General features: G+C 46.6%; 1 protein-coding gene across 1 annotated transcript in view; it reads right to left on the reverse strand.

The window, feature by feature from the left end:
- LOC144150049 (uncharacterized) overlaps positions 1 to 21,598 on the reverse strand; it is a 107,252-nt gene that overhangs the window by 14,477 nt on the left and 71,177 nt on the right. The window lies entirely within an intron of this gene.

Below are 21,598 nucleotides of genomic sequence, written 5' to 3' on the forward strand. Positions count from 1 at the left end.
CCATCTGTTACGCAGTTGGGAAACCCAGCGTAACTATGCCTATTTCAGTCCAGGCGTTTTATCACTGCAAATATCCAGGGCAATCTTTACTAACGTAAAACCTGGTAAGAGGAGAAGCAAGCATTGTAAAGAGTGACCTTGGCTCCTCGGCGTTTTTGCCAACAGATATGAAACCGTTGGGAGTACAGGTATACAGCTTTCCTGTAAAAGCGCCTTATCTTTGAAGCGCGAAGCTCTCTAGAGCGAGGCGTAAACGAGTGTCCCGGTGTTTTTTTAGTAAGCGTTACGTTATAGCGCGAGGCGTAAACTAGTTTCTTGATATTTTAGTACCGTGACTTCACGAGACGAACGACGATTACGACGACGACGACAGGAGACGCCAACATCACCAGCCCCTAAGCCTTTTCACCCCTAAAACTTCCCAGATAGGTTCAATGTTGTATACGTCGACTTGTTGTGAAGATATCATAAACAAAGAGACGGTAAATAACATCAGTTTTCATGTGGTTTTGCTGATGCGAGGACCATTAGTGTGTGTTTTGAATGGGAATTCACACATTTTCAAACTGCATATCCTGTGGGTACCTTGGTGAAACAGGGAGATCAGAGTCTGTGGCCTCAACCGCCAACCTTCCGAAAATTATCAGCATTCTTTCGCCACCGGGACATGCGAGCCATGTGCCGCCATCCGCTTTGAAGCCTAGTGACACAACATTAGTATAGCGGAGTGAATCTCGCAAAACAGTGAAAAAGAGGAATTTTTTTAAAATTCAGAGCCCTTCTGCCCTGTGGAGAGAGAAGGCCAAGGAAGCTGACGCTGTGGTGGGATTTACTGCGTCGGGATTTATCTATACTGGTGATTGGCTACGTTGCATTACAAGGACGGTGCGCGATTTCTACATCACAGACCAGGGGCACACAGGATTGGCGGGTTGACGCTGCCGTTTTATTAAAGCGGGGCTACGCCATTCACAATGAAGTCTCTAGCGTGCCGTACAGGTGGTCGCCGAAGAGAGCAAAGATAGGGAATATACGACTCCGGAAAGAGGCGGTGCCGCTTGAGACGAGTGTAAAATGCGGCTGTAATCATCATCAGCAGCCTGCCTACGCCCACTACAGGGGAATGCCTCTTCAATAAATCTCCATTTATGTCGGTCCTGTGCTAACTGCGACCAATTTATCACCGCAAACTTCGTCATCTCATCTACCCATTTACCCATCTGCCGCCCCCTGCCACACTTGCCTTCTCTAGGGATGCACTCTGTTACCCTAAATTACCAACGGCTATCTTGACTTCACATTACAACCATGCTGTCACCATACTTCCCCGTAAATTGCCTTGCTCTAATGCGCAACACACAATGTGGGAAAACCAGCCGAGCTTACACTGGTCAAGTTCAAGTCAGGTTTAGGTCTGAGCCCAAATGCACAAATCTGGAGGCCTTGTGATCTTTTTTTTTAACACGAAAGTTCTTTTATGCCGGGGTACACTAAGGTATCACTAACGTGAAATCCGTCACAAAAATGACGTCGCCAGAAAAAGTGCTCTTGACGCGACGGCGCCCGAATTCTCGCCCACGAACTCTGTCGCCGCAAACGGAGGTGTGAGGCGCTCTGGCAACTGCGCTATGTGCTCGGACTTCAACAACTCTACGAACGCGCCTTATATGCTTCCCTATGACTCATTCAGATGCTGATGCCGTCTAGGAGAAGCCAAGCGAAGTGGAGTATCATGAAGCTAATGAGCGCCGACAGTTGGCGCCTCGATGCCAGCGTCTTTGTGTACGAGGGACGCACTCGAATTGAGGCCCCCGCCGCTGTCGCGTTGTTCCCGTGACCGTTATGTGTTTCAAGCTACTGTTTCTGTATATGTCATTTTTGGTTTTGCTGCCCCGGAATAAACCGGTTATTTTTCTTTTTCTTGTGTGCAGGCGTCACATTCGGCAACCCTTCGCACATGAAGGACGTTCCTTCAGCATTTAACGGTTCGTGTGAGGGCACCTTTCACTTTCGTGTTTTACCCGGTTCCTATAAAAGAGAGATGAACCACAATTATTTATATATTTTTTTCATGCACCGAACACTCGCCGGCGAGTACTTTTTGCCTCGGCGCGGCACCGCGATCGTAGCCATATAAAGCTTTGCTGCGAAAATCAAGACGTGTTAGAAGCACGAACTTCCTAAAAAGAATTCAATACAGTGCAGACAAAGCGTTTCCGCAAGCTCCTTTCTTACACGCGCACTGCGACATCAGCACTGGAGTCCCACTGGACGACGCGCTGGTGCTGTTTCAATGGATGTCTTGACGGATTTCCTTAGTTTCCCGTGCGTAAGTGCATTTTTCCTACATTACCACGAGACATATTTATTCATACCCTTCTTCAAGCAACTTACCAGCTTTTACTGTTAAAGGTACCCTTCAACACTCTTTCCAACTTTTTTAAAAATCGGAAATGCTTGCGGAACGTAGACAAGCAACACATCCAGGACGTATATTAGGGATCAAAAAGTACCCCGGATAAAAATTACTGCTTTATGCTAATCAGGTAACTGAGAAACATGCTCAAAATATCTTTCTCTTTTTCCCATTCTTGGGGCTCTTCAACAGCTGGAATTGCATCATTAAAGCGGTGTAAAGGCAATCGGCCGGCTTTTCTTCAGTGTCAGCCATGAACATATTCCGTAACCACTTGAAAATGAAAGCCACAAAACCAAAGGAGAAACGGAAGGCGTATATGATGCGACGAGCAAATCACGCAGTGCAGTATCCACCTTGCGATACCTATAGCTTTCGCAGTGCTTCCAGATCGGAAGGAAAGAGTGAAAGCGTTTATCGGAAGTGTTGCACAGTGTATTTATTACAGCGCGGAATATCATCGACGGGAGGGTGAAAATGGCGCTTTATTCTACGCCACCCACTTCTCCGAGGTGCTTTATCCTGTAAGGATTAGCACAGCCATGTTCAGGCGTCTAGCCAAGCTACGTGTTCCCACGATGCAACGCCCAACGGCCTGTTTAGGGCACTGACCAAGCAAGCACTGCAAAGCGTATCTATCTCACGCTTTTTTGATACCCCATAGAGTGTTCGAAACAACTAGGTGGACCGATGCCGCCCAATACCGTAGACTGCGCCAGCAGATGTCGTGATACCATTACCTTTACTACCTTGAAGGAGCGGACCGGCCGCGGTGGCTCAGTGGCTAAGGCGTTTCGCTGCTGTCCACGAGGACGGGGGTTTGATTCCCGGTTGCGGGCGGCCGCTTTTCTGATGGAGGCGAAAAGCAAAAGCGCCGTGTTTGCTAGATGTAGGCGGGTGTTAAAGATCCCGAGGTGGTCTAAAATATTCCGTAGTCCTCCACTGCGGCGCACTTCATAGCCTGCGTTGCGTCCGCGTGCTTAACCCTGAAACCAATCAATCAATCACAAAAGGAGCGGGAGTTTTTTTTCTCTGTGTGCAAAGGTATTCTACATTTCTCGTTCAACGTCGGCGTCATTGGTACCTTGTAGTGCTGCTTGAACAGCTGTTTTAATGTTGTAAGACATGTAGCTTAGCTAGAAGTAACCCCCAAGTTACCTCTGCCCACTGGTTGTTATTTGCTTTATCGGGTTGTTATTTGCTTTATTTGCTTTAAAGAGATTTATTGAAAGCAACCATTTGTTATTCTAGATGGCCAGGAATGGTAGTAATAAAGAAAAAAGAGCAGCACACCGTGCAGCGCCCAACCAGAAGCAACATCAACGCGTTTTAAATGCCAGGCACGTTCTCAACATCACTAAAATTATATTTCTCAAGTAAAAAGTAACTGCCGGTAAGTAACAGACACGCCAAAATGTTCGGTCAGCGTGCACTTCAAGATACACGCTGTCAAGTACACGTCAGAACAGACACTTGTTGATTTCCTAAAATGCTTGCCCGTTTTATCCCGCCAGTCAAACCGCTAGCCACCCGTCAAACGGGTGAAACACCGTCGAAAAAGAGATGCAGCTAGTTGCATGCAGCATGTTCCGATCGTATACGACCATGATGGCCACACGATGAAGGAAAAACGCAGTTTTGTAAGTGCCTTCAATCAAGCCTGTCAGGCAAGCAACTATCGTTTACTTTTATTGCGATGGGAACAAAAAATGCCGCACTTCGGTGCGACCAACCAAGCTGGGAAATCGGCTGTTGCCCTGCAGGCCCTGTTTTCACTGTACGGCATCGCAAGCAAAAATTCCGACATACTGATTAAACTGTGTAGCACTCGAAAGAGGGTCTCAAAAAAGTTTGTCTTTTTTTCATTGCTGCCATCCTTAACGCCACAGCGCACACTGCAGGCTGTCTGCGCGTGTATTTTTTCTTGTCTGTTTCCGCTGTGCGGGCTTTCCATGAGTATTTTCAGTGCCGTTCTACTTAAGTTCGCTCTTTACTATGTTGGCCATTTTTGTATTTATTGCTTGAAAAAAAAAAACACGGAAGTTGCAGCTTTGAAATCAGTGTTACAAAAGATACCCTGGAAAGAGAGAGATAAAATATTGCAAATTATTAATAGTTTCATGATGCAAGAACTGCATACTGCGCGGTATGTTTTCTGGTAAGGTGAGTGAGTCACATGAGGGTTAAGTTGAAAATCAGAACCCTACGTCCTCCTGGCGCCAAGAACGTGGTTAGATATAGACGAAGCATTAAAGAGTTCTCTCTCTCTCTATCTCTCTCTACAGGTAGATATAACTGAAGGAAAAAGTGCTAAACAGAGGTGCCGGTTCAAAATCATGGAACGCGTACATGTATATGTACATCGAACGCGTACATGTATTTATATATGTATATATATATATATATATACATCAAAAGAATTCAGGGTTGGTAGTCAATAATGCTTCGGAAGGCAAAGGGGAGAGTGCGGTAGGTCATTGATACAGGTAAAGAATTCTGAAAAACAAAAAAAAGTCGAGAAGAATGCCCGCAGGGGGGACCCGAACCCACGAGTTCGTATTCCCCCCCCCCCCCCCCCCCCCCGGCGGGCATTTTTTCTCAGAACTATGCTACTCGGAAGTATGCAACTATACTCGAAACAATACTACTACTATTTATCTCGGAACTATACTACAGAGGCTACGCAAAGAAGGGAGAGGGAAAAAATGAGGAAAAAGAAAACAACGAGGAGACAAAGAAGAAAATTACAGAATAGCAAGGAGGCACCGTTACGGCGTTGATAGAGAGCAAACAGACGCATAAAGTAGAACCAATGCATGTCTGGGTGAGGAACAGTCTTAGCTCGAAAGCCCGCACGAAAATCTTTGGATGGCAATGAAGCATGCAAAATTCTACCCACTGGTAATTGATGATAGGGAAGAACTGAAAACAGCATTTTCTAATTGCGCTTCGATAGAGTAGTTGGACAGAGTTAAGTGCCACATGGCCAGCAGGTGGACCAGAAAAGCTTATAGGGAAACCAAACGTATTTGGAAGAGAGGGCCAGGAAAGCACCACTTCGCGGAAGCCAGAAGTTTGGTCCGGAAAGTTTGCTGTTAAAACGAGTAATGCCTCGTGAAGAACCACAAGAGAAGGATTGATTATGCCACCGCCACAAGAGGGGTCGTTGCCACGCAAAACATCCCACACACTCTCCCCACCCCCTCCCCCCTTCCTACCGTCCCCCTTGGTTTTACAAATGCCGCACCCCGCGGCCCCTACCTGTTCTACAAAAGTGAAACAGCAAAAAGAATGTTACGTGAGAATCCAAAGCAACTTAATGTCCCTGTGATTCAATTTATTCCTTCAGCCCACGTCCGAACGTTGTGTATAAAGAATGATTCTCTTTACTCCCGCTCGTATGTGCTGCAGAAACCGGACTGAATTGAGACGGCCTGTATTTTTGCAAACGAGTGGCACGAATGTCGGAGATGCCTAGAGAGCGAAAGGTCGGAAAGGCCCTTCACGTGCGGCTTTGGATTGTTAAACGCCCGGAATGACATATGCAAGTTCCGGTACGTACAATACTGACACCAAAGCACTACGCCATCTGCAGGGAGGCAAATTACATGTCGGCTTACACGTTACCTGCATATGATCTTTTGCCGTAAAACCAGAAATGGAGCCCTTCTGCAGTTACTCGGCTTGTACGGAAAGTTGTCACTAGGAAATGGGCTGACGGAAAAATATTACTATTTTTGGCAAACACGAGGTCATGCCAGTAAACACCAAGCGTCTCTCAAGGGAGGAAGCCACAACTTGGCATCTAATCCAGACGAACACACGAACACCTCAACCAACCAACCAACCTCTACCATATCTCACCGACCCAATAACCTTCCCTTGGCGCTTGCTGTCCCAGCATGGCTCACACTTTCACGTGGTATGGGCATGCCAACGCAATCCAGATTTGACGCCATTTCGAACCCTCACTTCGAACAGACGAGGGCTTGCCTTGCCTGCCCAGACACGAATATTTAGCCCAGCGTGGTGACCCAAGCAGGAGAGCCAGTCGAAGCCAAAAATCCCGGATAATGAATGCCGTTCACTAGGCGAGGGTCAAAACATCACCCTCTTGGTGGGGAAATGAAAATTACTTTTCTCCCTCTCGGGCCTTGATTGATTGATTCAATCCAGCATATTTCTACTCCCAAAGATTAAGTGTTTTCCTGTGTTCAATAAATTCGTTATATAGCGTATGTTTTTTTGGAACTAATGACAAGCAATAACGTTATTCTTTCTTATCCCTGCAACTCTGAGAGAAACAAAAAAAGTGTCTTCCAGAAACGCTCGCTTGAATTTCTGAAACCTTCATTCTCAAACGGCACTCTGCATGTAATTATGCTCATTATTTTATTGCTCCATGTGGCAGAACTGAGGAGTACATCTGCGAAAAAAAAAAACCTCGTACTGACTACTTTACAAGTGCCACAATCGCGTCATTTCTTTGTTTCCTGAAAATTTTATTCTGTCAAGCTTCTTCTTTGTTGTAATATATTTCAATTATGTTACTATCTACTATACCTCAATATATAACAAAATTACTCACAATATACCTGCGGCTACCAGTGCCCAATGAATTTGGGTGCGCATACCAAAATCCCGCAATTATATTCGCCGAAGGAAAAGAACTTGACTGCACATCCTTTAGAACCTCGCAATTCTGCCGTCAGCGCGGGAAAACGCGAACACGAATGTATCTCACGCATGATATACCTAAAAGAATACCGGCGACGAGCATAAATTCTCCATTCAAGACACAAGGCGGTGACAGGAAGCGCGCGGCAGCCCTGGAAGGTGCGCTGACGAAATGAATAGAGATAAAACTGGAACTGCACTACGTGTCGTCGTAAGCGACAAAAACGCGCAGGAGTGGAGGATAGAAAGACCGGCGACAAAGCCAGCGGCGTCTTCTTCTCCCGTATCCTCGGCGGAATATCCGCGTCGAAGAGCTGCGCGGGTAGTTTCCCCGTTTTCGCAGTCGCCTTCGTCACCCTCACCGTGCGCGAAGGAAGGAAGTAAGCCGCCGGCCGTCGTACTTGTCGATTCGCTCCGGACCGGCGGCAGCGCTACGCGGTTTATTTTCGTGGCCTCCTTCGTTCCAGATCACGCCGGGGATCGGGTCGCGCACGGGCGACGACGTAGACGACACGTCTGTACCGCCGCTTCCGAAATAGGAGGAAAGCCTCTGGCGTCTTCATCACTGGGTCTCCGTAACGCCGTACGTCGTTACGGACGCCTCCATGCTGGCTCGGGAAGAGCTTCACGCACGGTTTTTCTCGGTGGGTGGAGGACCTGTATGGCCGTGAGAATGACACCTGCGGTGCACTACGGTACAAATTAAGAACGGAAATAGCACGTGCAGTCTTTCAGACCGCTGAAGCGGTGGACACTGATGTCAACGCGGGCGCGCGTTTTGGAAGGACATTGTTCTTAATGCGTTACATCATCTCATTTCCTTCACGTAGCTTGTTTCTCGTCACGGCCGTAATTCGCAAGCAGATTTTGTCAGAAAAATTAAGGAACGATTCGTGTCCCGCTCAAAATACTCTGTGTAACGCACTCTTTGTTCAGCGCGAAAGAACAGCCGGCGGCTGTGATAAAGAGCAGGGCCACTTTTGTTGTTTTTATTAAGTTGCACCAGCGTGTTGCATCGCCAGAGAACGCGTTTAGCCGATCTTAAGCGAACCTGAATCCATTCATACGAAAGTGGGGTGATGTACTAAGGTGTGCCTTATCCGAACGTTTATGCGCGATGTAAAAAAAAAAGTGCGACCACTGCGAGGCGCACACCATTTATAAACGCATAGACATGCGTGTGAGCGCTCCGTCATTGACCCTTCTATTAACAGAAATTAGATATCTGTCCGATGCCACCGCCTTGGAAATTTGGCAAGCTTTTGTTTGTTTTCTCCCCCCTCCCCCCTTTTATACGCCTTTACAAACCGTACACGGGAATAAAGTCAGCGCTTCGTTCTGTTCGTCCTTGTCCCGTCCATTGCGCCGTTTTACTGACTTAGAATTGAAAAATATTTGTCTCCTAAATAGCCGCATTTTGCACTTGTGCTGCAAGGCTGGAGAAACAATGAAGCTGGGGGTCCATCTAGCTTCTTCCGGTTTTTTAAGTTTGCTACGTTTTCGTACGCTTTGCAGATTTTTGTTAGGTTTTGCGATTTTCTTCCCAGGCTAGGGTGTGTCGAGGAGTGAGTCCAGGCTTAGCCGGATTTTACAGGGCCGTTCCAGTCGGTACGGCATTCGCACTGTTCTTCGCCTTCCTCAGGAGGTGCATACTTTTTCAGTGTACCCATGTTTTGCCGGAGTCTATAAAGTGTGCCTGGCACGGTATACGATGCGCTGCGTGGCGCCGACATGGTGGCACCGAGGCCGCGCGTCGGAACAATGACGTCACAGCTTCCCAAGGCTTGGCTCCGCCTACGCCGCTGCGCGAAGAAGTCGCGCCGTGCGCCTCGGGCCGGGGGGTTTTTTGGTTGGTACATATTTTTTCTAACGCCACTAACCCAAGCTCAAGCGTAAACAGCTCCGCTAATAAAAAAAGTACAATCTATGCTTATTTAAGAGGTCATTTGGGAGCAGATATTTGTAGACCGACAAAAAAGTCTTCCTGAGGTTTTTAGATAAGCCACATAACCATGGACGGAAGGGGTGCTATACCGCTCTTAGAGATAGACAACATTTGTTAAAAATACGACAAAAAACAAAAGTGGGGAACTTTGTGTAAATTGAATTATCAAGTATTAATCCTAGTCTGCACGCGTGATGTGCGCATACCAGGTGATGTGGTAAGCGCACAACTGAACCACGGCGCATTGATACTTTCGGCTACCGAGAAATAACCCATAACTCGATGAAGTCTCAGAGCCAAATCGAGGAAAGAGAAGAAATATGCGGAGAATAGAATTTCTTAACTAATCCGTCATCTACACTAATCATTCCAAATCTAGAGTTCAGTACAGTGTCATTGTTCTTTATATGCACACCATCATCATCACCATCCCATATATGTCCACTACCCAGCGATGAAGGCCTCACCAATAGACTTCGCACTTCCCCTGTCCTGCGCTCCGTACATGTTCTTTGTCATCAAATTTACCTATATGATACATCCATCAAGTTATCTATCACCCCCTACTACTACCAGGCTCTCTGTCGGCTGCGTCCTTAAGTAAAGAGAACGGTATACAACAAACGCGTACTCCGTTCGACCACGTAAGGTGCAAAAATTTTGTAACTCCCTTAAAACCTCACGATACAATTTTGCCAGCCAACGAGTGAATAAGAAAAGAGCGATTAAACGAAATATTAGTTATTAGAAACATATGTGGAAAGTAAAAATGGCCACACTTTCAGACAATGAGAAAAATGTTGTCCATACATGTGAAGTTCACTTATCCCTGTTGCACACGCTCGGTACAAAAAGAATATTTTATGAACAAAAAACTTATTGTGTTTAATTTTCTCGCGCTTTTATTGCCTCTGGTAGCTTTTCTAAAGGGTTCATGCAACGGTTATTGCGCGATTTCTTATGGTGACCTCGCCACTCAAAGTACAAAAAAAAACCAATGAATGCATAGCTCTATGAAACACGTCAGCCTTCAAAGACACGTGTATGCTGGGTAGTTTCTGCTTGCGTACAAAATCCATGCAACCCAAGCCATAACCGATTGGCCGCAACATTCAAGAGCTGTCGCTGGAAAATTAACTCTAGGGCTACGAAAACATTCCCACGGCAGCATTCGCAGTCACATAAAATTGAACCTTCCATCCTTATCCGCCGATCTTATCCAGCTTCGGCTTTCTTGCCGTTGATGTAAAATTGAGAGAGGACCACATTACTGTGAAACAAATTGCCATTACAACTGCGATACGAAAAGTATCGAATATATTCCTTACAAAATAATTACCGTAAGAGATCAAGCCAATACCTGTCGCTATAAGTCTGGTCCTCTGACTAGCATTACCAGTGATTTCTTTCTTTGTAGGAAAATTATTGCAAGTTAATTGGCCCGCAAGATCACTAGTGTGTATGCAAAAGCAACTTAACCCCTTCAGACTTGAAATGCTTTCAGTAACAGTGAAATGAAAAAAAAATTACAATGAAGATGTAAACATTGATGGATTCAATATAATATACAAACAATTACTTTCAGATAAATACCTCTTTTGGGAAAACGCCTGCGGAAATATATCAATTATCGTTGCAATGATTACGAACGCACGGAATAGGCCCCAGGAGTTTGCACCTAACTTTGATTTAGGATCTGGCGTCGACTCCGCTATACCCAGGAGTAGTGAAATGTCGTTTAGATGATTATGCTGACTTCTGTAATCGAGCGGTTCTTCTATAGAGTCAGTCTTCCTTTAACCTGACCACGATACGGGTTCCGGGTATGTTGCGGTTATACGGTGAGGTCGACACGTCGTGGTGTGCGTGTTTCTACCCTCCGAGTCTTCCAACGATTACACGCTTCCCTGGAGGCATTCACGCATCATCGCTTCCTCCAACTGCACAAACGAAAAGACCGGGAATATCGTAAGCACACGGAAGCAGAGTGAGCGCAGCCCATGCCCAGAGGCACACACGGCTCGCTGAATCCGATATAGTTGGAATGAAGCCTTCCTCTTGTCTCTACCTGCAGGTTTGTCCACTGGTCGGCCCTTCGTCTGTATTCAACGCGACTGTGAAGTGACCGGTTAATCTGAGTAGTTCGAAAAGCCTCCCCTTTCGTGACCCGTACGCAAAGCCGGCGTGCCAGCCAGCTTTTGAGCAGTGCTTCTACATGCACCGTAGAACGATACTCCCTTCGAGCGTTGAAAGGCGCGCGGCTAAGCTCCTGATGGGGTCGTAAAGATATTCCTGACCAACCGGATGAGATCAACGAGCTTCACAGCTGCTGCTTCGGACGTAGGAAAGCTTAAGGTAACGTTTACGGACAGTTGTATCTTTGTGGCGACAGGAAGAACTGGCAGAAGAGGTGAAGATTCGTGGTCCTTTTTGTTATTTCGCTGACGGTTATGCGGTATGCGTACCGTCCATCCAAATGACCTACCTGCAGGAGCAGGAAAGAAAGGATAAGCCGGAACGCTCCACGTATATCCACGCGACGTGTGAACGCTTACGGAAGAAGCGGCTCTCGGAAAAGACTTCCGGCTTTGCAGAGCAGGAAGGTTTGCGTATCAACGCATACATTCGTGAGCAAATATAGGCAACCGGCACTCAAAATGTCGACACTTCTGTAGACCTAGTAAAACGTGCAGTATTAGATACGCAAATAAAAATTGGAAGTGAATGTGTACTCATTTGCGAAATTTTACGTTGGTCCATTTCAGTGAAAAAATAACTTGCAAGAATTGCAAACTTGTCTCCATATATTCATTCTATCTTATTCAATCGTCTCACACTCACCCTAAGAAGTCTCCTTACGGCGTCTTCACCCCAATGCACCAGAGTGACCACTCTAAGTAGCCTAGTGCAGAAATTCGGCGAATGACGTTGCCGAGCATTCAGTTTGAGTAAAAACGGGCATCTTCACAGGGACACTTCGCATTGGAAGAGGACATTCACACCTTGCGCATTGTCCCAGCGCACATGCACTTTGTTTTAGTGAAATCATATGTTGAGCTTCGTCCCTCACCGAATTTGCACACTTGGTCACTTCAATTGGCCATTCTCGAACGCTCTACTGAAGACGACCTAGGGAGACTGCTTAGAATGCACATAATTGCCCCTCTCCCGTCATGATAACAAGCGCGCTTAACGTCAACACGAAACTTGCAGTACTCGAAGAACTGGTACATTTCCCTTAATGAATGAATCCTAACATCAAGCATGAGGCTGAACTAGCAAATTACATGCCATGTGTTTGCGGACTAAACCATATTCTCTCGGTTACGTGGTAGAATACAGTGGATACGGCAACTGTGCCTAGGTTTATTGAGAAAACCCTGCAGTGTCAAATACACTCACGAAAAGAAGACGCCAAGGGTATGTTGTATGTACATAAATATCTGAACTTTACGGTTCGCGCTGCATCAATTCCTTACTTTAGACGCACTCTATTTTTTTTCTTTTCGATTTCGATACCTTCCTGAGCGAGAACCACCAAAAGTCTGCTATTTTATACTTCCATTAACCGCACTTCCCTTTGGTGCTTCCTGTTTGACTGTGGGGTCAAAGTGCGGCTGGCATTGTTTCCAGTGCGCTTACACGCACTTTTTTAAAATGTTGTTTAAAGCGTTCCGCTGAGACCGCATTCCACTCAGTGAGGCATCGGGAGAGTTGTATATTTCGTCGCGATAACAAGAAATAGAAAATGTGGAGTTGCTAATAAAAGCGCCTCACCCAACGGGATGGTTTTCATTTCTAAATTTCAAGCGCCGGCTTTCGGTTTGGCACAGGCAACAGCGTGTAGCAAACAAACTCACTTCAACGGTGTAATGTCATCTACTGAGGTTGCTTCACGGCTCACTACGCCGTTGGATGCTTGGACGCATCATCTGTGACACCTAGGGTCAGTACGCTTCTGGGGCGCTTGGTTTTGAATCTTAAGCGCGGCAGCACGGCGGGATCTGTCATCAGGCGGCGCCCGTTTGCGGGAACGTGTACGTGTGACACAGCATGCAGCGGCGTTGCCCCACGAACGGCTCTGGCTGTAATCCGCGACATAGTTTTGTGTCTGCGCCGGGGGCTCAGCGCGCTTTGAAAAGGAGAGCAAGATTACGTAGTATTGCACTGCATTGCAAACATGTTCTTGTTTTTGGGTAGGTCGTAGTCTCCAGCGGGCAACCCGTTGTCGTTTGTGAAGCTGTTCAGTGTAACCTCCTCACGTCCGTACCCATGCAATGCGATGTCGGTGAGGTTTCGTCGTGGTCTATGCAATTTGGTTTGCGACACATTCAGCATCGGTGACCTTGTTGCTTCCGGGTGGTTGCGAGCGTGGATTCACGAAACTGTGGTTCAGCGCCGAAAACATGCACCCCTGGGGTTTGTTGTGGCTGGCGCAATCCTTTGCACGCCAAGCTATTTGCTCGTTATACTGTGTCTTGAACTTTTATGTTGCTCCAATTGTGAAAACCCTTAATTACTGCTTACCAGGTCACCTGATATTTTCTACCGTCATTTCGTTATGGTTGACATAAGTAGTGGAAACGGTTTGCGAAATTGGTTGTTATTGGGGCACAGAGAGAGGGAGACAGAGAGAGAGAGAGAGAGAGAGAGAGAGAGAGAGAGAGAGAGAGAGAGAGAGAGAGAGAGAGAGAGATTAAACGTGGTTTTTTCTTCGGCGCAACTGTAGGGCGGCGGTTTCGCGTTTTGCTGGTCTCCACAAAGTGTACGCCCGGGGAGGTGGTGGGGTCAGCAGTAATCCGATGTCTTGACGGGTTGCAGCAGAGGTCCACATCTTGTTTGTAAGGGTAAAAGAGTAGACGAGTTCATACAAAATGAAGTCTGAGGTGTACATAGTTAACACGCTCTTAAGATTTGCATCGGCTCCGGGCATGGCAGCACAATCCATACTCCAGCCCAGGAAGTTGCCTGAATTCTGCTTACTACCGAAGCAAACGCTTATCAAGCAGCTCGCCGGCTGGAACATGTGCATACTTTATAACTACTGGATAATAGGTGGCGACCCGACAAAATGAGTGGGCTCTGAATATTAAAAACAGGTTCTTTATTCTTCGTCACGAGGCCTGGCATCGTCCATTGTACATCGCCGAGATCCAGCGTTTCCGCATAGCGTTAAAGACCAAAAATATTCGGCGTCGTGCATGCGTCCAGATTTCCCCGAACCTCGTCATGACTTCACTGCAGTGCAGAGAAAAAAGAAACTAAAATACATTATTGAATGCGCAGAAAACGAATGCAAAGGTCCACGAAAAAGTCCTGAGCAAGGTTTTATTGAGAGCCCTCAATACTCGCGGCCGTCTGTTGGCTGTTGTGATCCAGACTGCATTATCAGGGTGAAAATCCATTTCAAAGAACAGTTTTGGTTTCTCCAGTAAAAGTACATGCGCGCACTATAAAATAAGATGAAAGACCGAGGGCCGCGACGTCCCGGTGCTACGATGGGGCTTCGATTTACAAATCTGGCGATGAGAGAAAGATGAAGCTGCTCGAGCGAGAGCTGCTCATGTGACGGCAGCAACCGATGATGATTATCTCATTCGTCCTCTGATAACGTATATAAAGTTTCGACATCTTGTCTCCTTTGCCATCTTGCCACGAAAAGTGCTAGGGAAGGCCAATTAGTTGCCTGGCACTACACACATATACCCAAGTGACGGATTGGCCGAGAATAAATGCTTGCTCAGGTTTCTCAGTCACGCTGTTCTTCTTACAGCAAAGCTGTATACCTCTACAGTGAACCGTTTCATCTTTCTGGGAAAGCCCGCGAAGGCGCCAAGGCCTACGTCACCGAGTGCAAGCGTCAGGCTAATCAGGCATACAGCATACAACCTGGACTTCGTTTAACGAAAGATGAAAACAACCAGCGAAACCGCATTATCGATGATAAGACGCCTGTGAACAATCAGATCCCCCCACGATGTGTTAATTCTAACCATTATTTTTGCAGGTTATCTTTGCAGATTGTCAAAACCGAATTACATTGCAGTGTATACCCGTAGCATGACCATCTGAGGAAGCGCTGCTTACGGAGACACAGTTGGTAAATTTCAGGGCAGTGGAATTCGAATCAGCCCATTCATATGCCGCCTTCTCGCCGCCAACCTGTGACACATCTGGCGCCGATAAAGATCGAATGCACCTAACATCACTCTCGCAAATACACCCCATTTGCAAACAGAGTGAAAGCTCCACAGAAATATGTATTTACAACTCATACAAACGGTATATATAAGAAAGAAGAGGCACCCGCGGGGAGCGTCACAGCCTCCCGTTGCTGCTTTGGAAATGGGCAGCTTGGGGGATTTCAGTGGCGCCCCTGCACACAGTGCTCGAGGCGTATGCTGGGGGCAACTTTCTGTTTAAATGTGGAGAAAGATATGGGGGAGGGGGAGCTACCTGTGCCGAAGTGGTTTCTAATAAACTGATTTCGTTTTCGGCGTGGCCGAAACGCATTTGATGCAGTTCATTTCTTCCCAAGAGATCCGTGGTTGAGTGCGCAATACCGCGATCACCGAGCACGCAGGCATATTGGCTGATTGATTGATTGTAGGGTTTAACGCGCAGATGGAACGCCGGCGATGAGGCGCGCCGTAATTGAGGGCTCCGGATTAATTTTGACCACCTGTTTATCTTTTATGTGAGCCGAAATCTCACACACACGGGCGTGCCCGCAATTTGCCTCCATCGGAAAATTGGCCACCGCGGCAGGGAATTGAACGCGTGTCCTCGTGCTCAGCAGCACAACGCCTTAGCCACTGAGCCACCGCGGCGGGTAAGGCATATTTGCGTATCCTTCCCCACGCCTCGTTTGTCTGTAAACGCAAGTGGGCGATTCTACAGGTTTTGCTCAGACTGGCCGTGGTCTATAGCGTCCAGTTCTGTATCGTTCGGAAGTGAAGTGAATTTTGTCAGTGCTGCGGTTTTAAAGGCGTGCACTGACTTGTAAACTCTTCTGCAGCTGAAAACTGAGCAGCACCACCAACATGTACAGCGTGCCTACGTATCGAGGGCGCAGTATACGGAAACACCAGCACGCCTACACGCTTACGCACACGCTCGCGTACGCCGGCATATTAGCAAACCGCAGGTATTGCGGAAACGACGGAGAGTCCCTGTTGCACCAGTCTCACTTGGGCGTACGCTTTCCGAACCACTTGCTTGGTTTTGTCTGGTTTTGCTTTTCAAGCTTCGTAAAAACCATATACGGAGAATAACGAGGCTGTCGACGAGTACGCCATGTTTGTTTTTCGGAAGAGAACCATTGCAACGCCAGTGGCGACAGCCGCAACGAGAAAAATCCGAAAATATATATAATATTCCTCTCTGTTTGATATATTTTGTCTAGTAATTTAGTGGCATTATCAATCCTAGGCTAAAGCATAAGATCTATATATTTTTTTCAATTACTTATGGTACTGCAACCAAATGATATTTGTCGAACTACAGCTGTGTAGCATTAACTGCATTGTCACTGAAAGTTGTCGCCGAGTATAGGGGGATTGGCCAAGATTTGCCAAAAAAAGAACTCCATCATTCGCCCCAATCAGGGCAACACTTAGTCGGAACGAGGAAGACATGGTATAGCGTACGCATCTCCAAGGAGATGTCCAGTGATTATCACTTCAAAAAAAAAAATGAAGGAACCTGACACTTATAGCAACTATTATGGAGTAAAGGTCGTTGCGGCAGCAAAGAAGAAGCAAATCGGCTGCACTCCTGGGCTTAAACCTTCCTGATGGTCATGATGGTGCATACAGCTTCGCTATCTTCAAGTCTTACGCGTTAGTGTGAGCTTCCTACAAGTTATGTATACTTGATAGCTGCGCCGTTTTGGTTGGCGGTGCGGCCACGTCTTAAGAGTTTTTCTCACCTGACTGGAAAGTTCCCCCACCCCGTATTATTCACTTGATATCTTTGTAGTTTGGGTGAGCGTTCTTTCAGAACTATACGGTACAAGTATTCTTAATTAAACAAACAGATTTCCCCGCACAATAGTCTCACCAATTTATCCCAAACTTCGAAGATATAATCTTGACATTAAAGAAACATAGAAGGCATTGGCGACTCAGCCACATTGAGACGATTTCTGCATGACATCACAGAATCTTAGTCGCGCATTTGGAGGATACTGACGTAAACCGCAGCGAAGAAACATGATTGAGCCACAATACAAAGGTGCCGTTCGTGCACTGATACCTATTCTTAGTGCTCTTCCAGATCCCGTCACGGTAGCCCATATTGCGCCTTGTGTTGCGCGAAAATTGAGGGCTTTTTAGTATTTCTTGCGTTTGTTTGATAAAAACACCCCGTTCGTGGCTTGAATGAAGCTGAGTTAGATAATTAACGGTGTTTCTTTCGAGTAATAAATTTTCAGTTTTTCTTCGTGGCCCGTTTAGGAGGTTATATCTGCATTTTAATGGCAACAACACTGCCTAGTTTGCCTTCTTCCTTGAGGTTAGCTCGGCATTGCTGGAGTTATAATGCCATCCGGTTGTAATGCCAGCGCTGTATTTTGGTAGCAAGAGCAGAATACAAGCCCTATATACACGCGCCACCAGTTCGCTTGCAATGGTGGGGGCTTCTGGAGTTGATGAAAAAGGCTAACTTTACATGTGGGTTCGTTGGAATCCACCGCAGATTGTTCCAAATAGGCACCACAATGGAGCGCCTGCATTTATTATGTGGTTCTCCCAGCGCTCCTATTGCGCACACAATATACCACACGCAGCATAGTCGCCGAGTCCAACGTAGCTGCAGGGGTAACGGTCTAAATGCCATCGCACGACAGCGGCTCTCTATTACGGGACTGGTTTTGCTTTTGATTTTTGATTTTTACCCGGCCGAACTAAGCGATTCCATTCCCTCACTACGCCGCCATTAGTCATAATTAATAGTGACTCTGGCTAATGAGTTGGCGGGGGATGTTTACTGGTTGCGTTAAAATAAAGACTAATTGGTCCCATGCCAGGCGGCCGGCATCATGCGACGCTATTTGCACTATTCCTGCTGCATGCGTTCATTACAAATACCACGCTGTTGTGCGTCAAACGTTTGACAAATGGCATCAGAGTGCTGAAGAGTGACGTAATAGAAAAGAACATCGCCAAACGAAAATTATTGAACAGGTCGCTGACGAGGAGAGCATGCGATTGCCGTGAAACTAAACTTTAAGCCTCACCTAAACGGCCGCGAGTTAAACGCACACACAGTAGATATCAACACCTTTTACAATCAACAACAAAATAACAGTTGATGCATCGGGCTGCTGATACCAAAATGAGGAAACACATCAATTCTGTTCATGCACCACACCCATGGAGTCACAGTTTTGCATATACGCCGTTTAGGTACGAGCATACAAATTCAGTTAACCTTACAAACCTAGCTTTGCCAGTATTGTATTCAACGATACGGACTCCACCGTTTTAAAACGTGGTACGTCTTTTTTTATTAGTAGAGACTACTTATTACTTGAAAGGACATATTAGTAGAAATTAAGAACAAATGGGCGTGGGAAGGGCATGTAATGCGACAACTAGATAACCGTTGGTCATAAAGGGCAGCAGAGGGGATCCCTAGAGAAGGATAGCGTGGCACGGGGCAGCAGAAGGTTAGATGGCCGGATGCGATCAAGAAGCTGGCGGGGATAAATTGGGCGCAGTTAGCACAAGACGGCATAATTGTAGATCTATGGGAGAGGCCTTTGCCCTGCAGTGGGTGTAGTGATGCTGCTGCTACTGCTGCTGATAATGACACCTCTTCTCGTCAAGAAGTAGGGGTTTCTCATTTCTCCTTGCAATAACCCCTGAAATAGTTTTATTTTTAGCTACACCAATGACACGGGCGACTCATTTTCAATGCTAATCAATACACACCCAAAACACTGATCTGTTGTTAAAAGTGACCTAGGAAAGTCTCTTCGTTACGCCCTAACTGATAAAGCATCTTTCCGGTTGTATAGACGGTGTTGCAAGCCTACAATTCCAACCGCAGCACCGCCACCTATTGAAAACGCTGACATTAAACGTGAGCGTTATCTTAGAGTCACCGAAGCTTCACAATGAACCGGCCGGCATTTGAAGGCAAACTTCCAAGCATTCTACCGTGTCTACAAAGACACCGAACTTGGTTAAGCATCTGTGCTCTTTGTTTTATTTCTTCCATTTTCGACCCTTTCGTCTGTGCAAACTACTGTCAGCACGCTGCACAACGCTGACCTTATATGCATATCACGTCCGCGTTTGCGTTTGTTTGACCTTAAGTAAACCCGTCGGCGCCACTTTATGCGTCCAACTGGCCGCGTAGCACGGACTGCAGACGGTGCGGAGGAACCCTTTCCATCCAAGTTCTCGACACGGCCGTAGTAGTGCCCCATCTATGTACCCCGCATTCGCGCATGCGGCGCCCGCTAGGGACTCTTCTTTATGCTTGTCGGAGCGGACCAGCTGTTACCTAATACCTTGATATGCCTCCTGCCGCTTCGAATTGTATGTATGTACACGACGAGCAGTCACGCAAGGTAGCGAAACGGGGCCGCGGGCGAGCTCGCGAGACGCTTTCCTCAACTGTGGCCGAAGCGGCATACAACAGCCGCGAATGTATGAGTGGACATACAGATATTCCGGCAAGCGGATTGGCGGAGTGCCGTTGTGCTGTAGCGAGCTACACCCTCTCCTGCATGAGGAAGCCTGTAGGTCTTCATGATAAAGCATATAAGTACGTGAAGATCTTTAGTCTCTCCGCTCTTTGTACTTCGTGTTGCCTCTTGTGCCCTCTAGATACTTAATATTCTCTTCCGTGTCACAAAATTCGAGAGCACTCACGTGTAACAACTTGGTATTTGTTCCTCTACGTCAGACCTTCCTGCTATACCGGTTTCCTTTCTTGTTTTCTTGTTCTTTTAGCGTGGTTGGTAATAGATATGCAAGGCGTTATTTTGCAGCAAAAAAAAAAAACACTGACGCTGTTCTGTTAGGTGCTTTGACGACACGTGGTTAGCAAAGATTAGGATGTAATCAACGAAGTTTATGGGTGATGTTAGCTAAGAAACCATAGCAGGCGTCCATTCTTCAACCCTTCTAATCATTACGATCTCCTAGATGGTCGCTTCTGTAGGTGTGATGGCAATGTTTTGACGCGCTTCGTCCAGCCCAGCGTTTTCTAAGGTTTCGTTCAGTATTGTGGCAGAGTAGGAAAAAAGTATGCTCATTCCCGACCGCCCCGCCTGGACGTCTGTGTATCCGCCGGACGGCTAGTGAAGATGGATGACGTAAACATCATTGTAGCTATACGGAAATAGCGTGTTTCTTGTCGGGGTTACAGCCATGCAAGTACTAAAGTGTAAAATACAGAGGCAGTCTGGCCCTCCGTATTCGACTAAAGCGTGGTCTAGTGGGATCTGTTCATGTCATCAGACGACTTCTTTTTTTATCTTCCTTTTGGGCAAGTTTCTCCACGAAAATGGCTACTTCTGCTACGAGGACGGCCTCATCCTGGGAGTGGAAAGTATCATAAATTCCATTTGCATGGTTGTTTATTCCATAGTCTCATGTAAGGTCAGCTGGCCTTGCTGCCCACCTGCTTTCGAAGCATGCGTTTATAGCACGGAACTGTTTCCAGGAAGTGACGCAATTGACCATCGTGTGGTTGGCGTAAAGGGCATATTTCGGCTCATTTGGCATAAGTTGTAACTAACCGCTTCATACAAAACAAACACCGTGCGCGAAGAAAGGGTCCATGTGAACGTTTTCTGAACTGCGTGCTGGTTCACCGTGGACAAGGATTCGCCGAGTTGGAGCAGACATACATATTCCGGGCTGTGAGCCACGCCAGAATGTGCACATCCAAGACGCGAAGCAATGATATGATTATCTATTATCATTAACGTTACAAGGGGAACCGAAAGTGCTTGTCAGCATTGGTATGACGAAATTGTATTTAAAGTCCTACGTTTGTAAATAATTTACCCTTTTTTCGTTCATTCATGGTTCGTTCAGTGGACTCGTAATAACGCATTTTTTTAAGGGAGGGATGGGGTACTGACCAAAACCTCCAAAGCGAAACAGCAGCGTTTTTGAGAAGGATTGCCTGGCACTTGCAGGCTGGCAGGCTTACACGACGGTCCGCCTACCGGACTGGCTGGATGCTTGTTAGTTCGTTCGTTCGTTCGTTCGTTCGCAAATTGTTTTGTTGTTTGTGTGAAGCTTTCTTAGTCGCTAATTTATTTTGGTGCATTGTGCGCTTGCTAAGTTCTCGCTTTGTTTTATTATACGTTTGGTGATTTCTTTGTTCCTTCGGATGTCTTCTTCTGTTTGTGCGTTTGTTTGTTTATGGTGTTTCGGCGAAGTAGATAAAACCGCGCAGATTGTGGCAACTCTTTCTTCTGTCCCCTTCTTTCCTTTTTTTTCGTTTTTTTCCACAAAACGTTATCCTTGTATTAGGACCACACCGTTCGATATGTAATGTAGCGCGAAAGCGCCCGTAGTCGTAGTCACTACGAC

Source organism: Haemaphysalis longicornis, unplaced genomic scaffold (assembly GCF_048455015.1).
Source record: "Haemaphysalis longicornis isolate Haplotype H1 unplaced genomic scaffold, Haemaphysalis longicornis Haplotype H1 scaffold_8, whole genome shotgun sequence".
In the NCBI taxonomy this organism is placed as follows: domain Eukaryota; kingdom Metazoa; phylum Arthropoda; class Arachnida; order Ixodida; family Ixodidae; genus Haemaphysalis; species Haemaphysalis longicornis.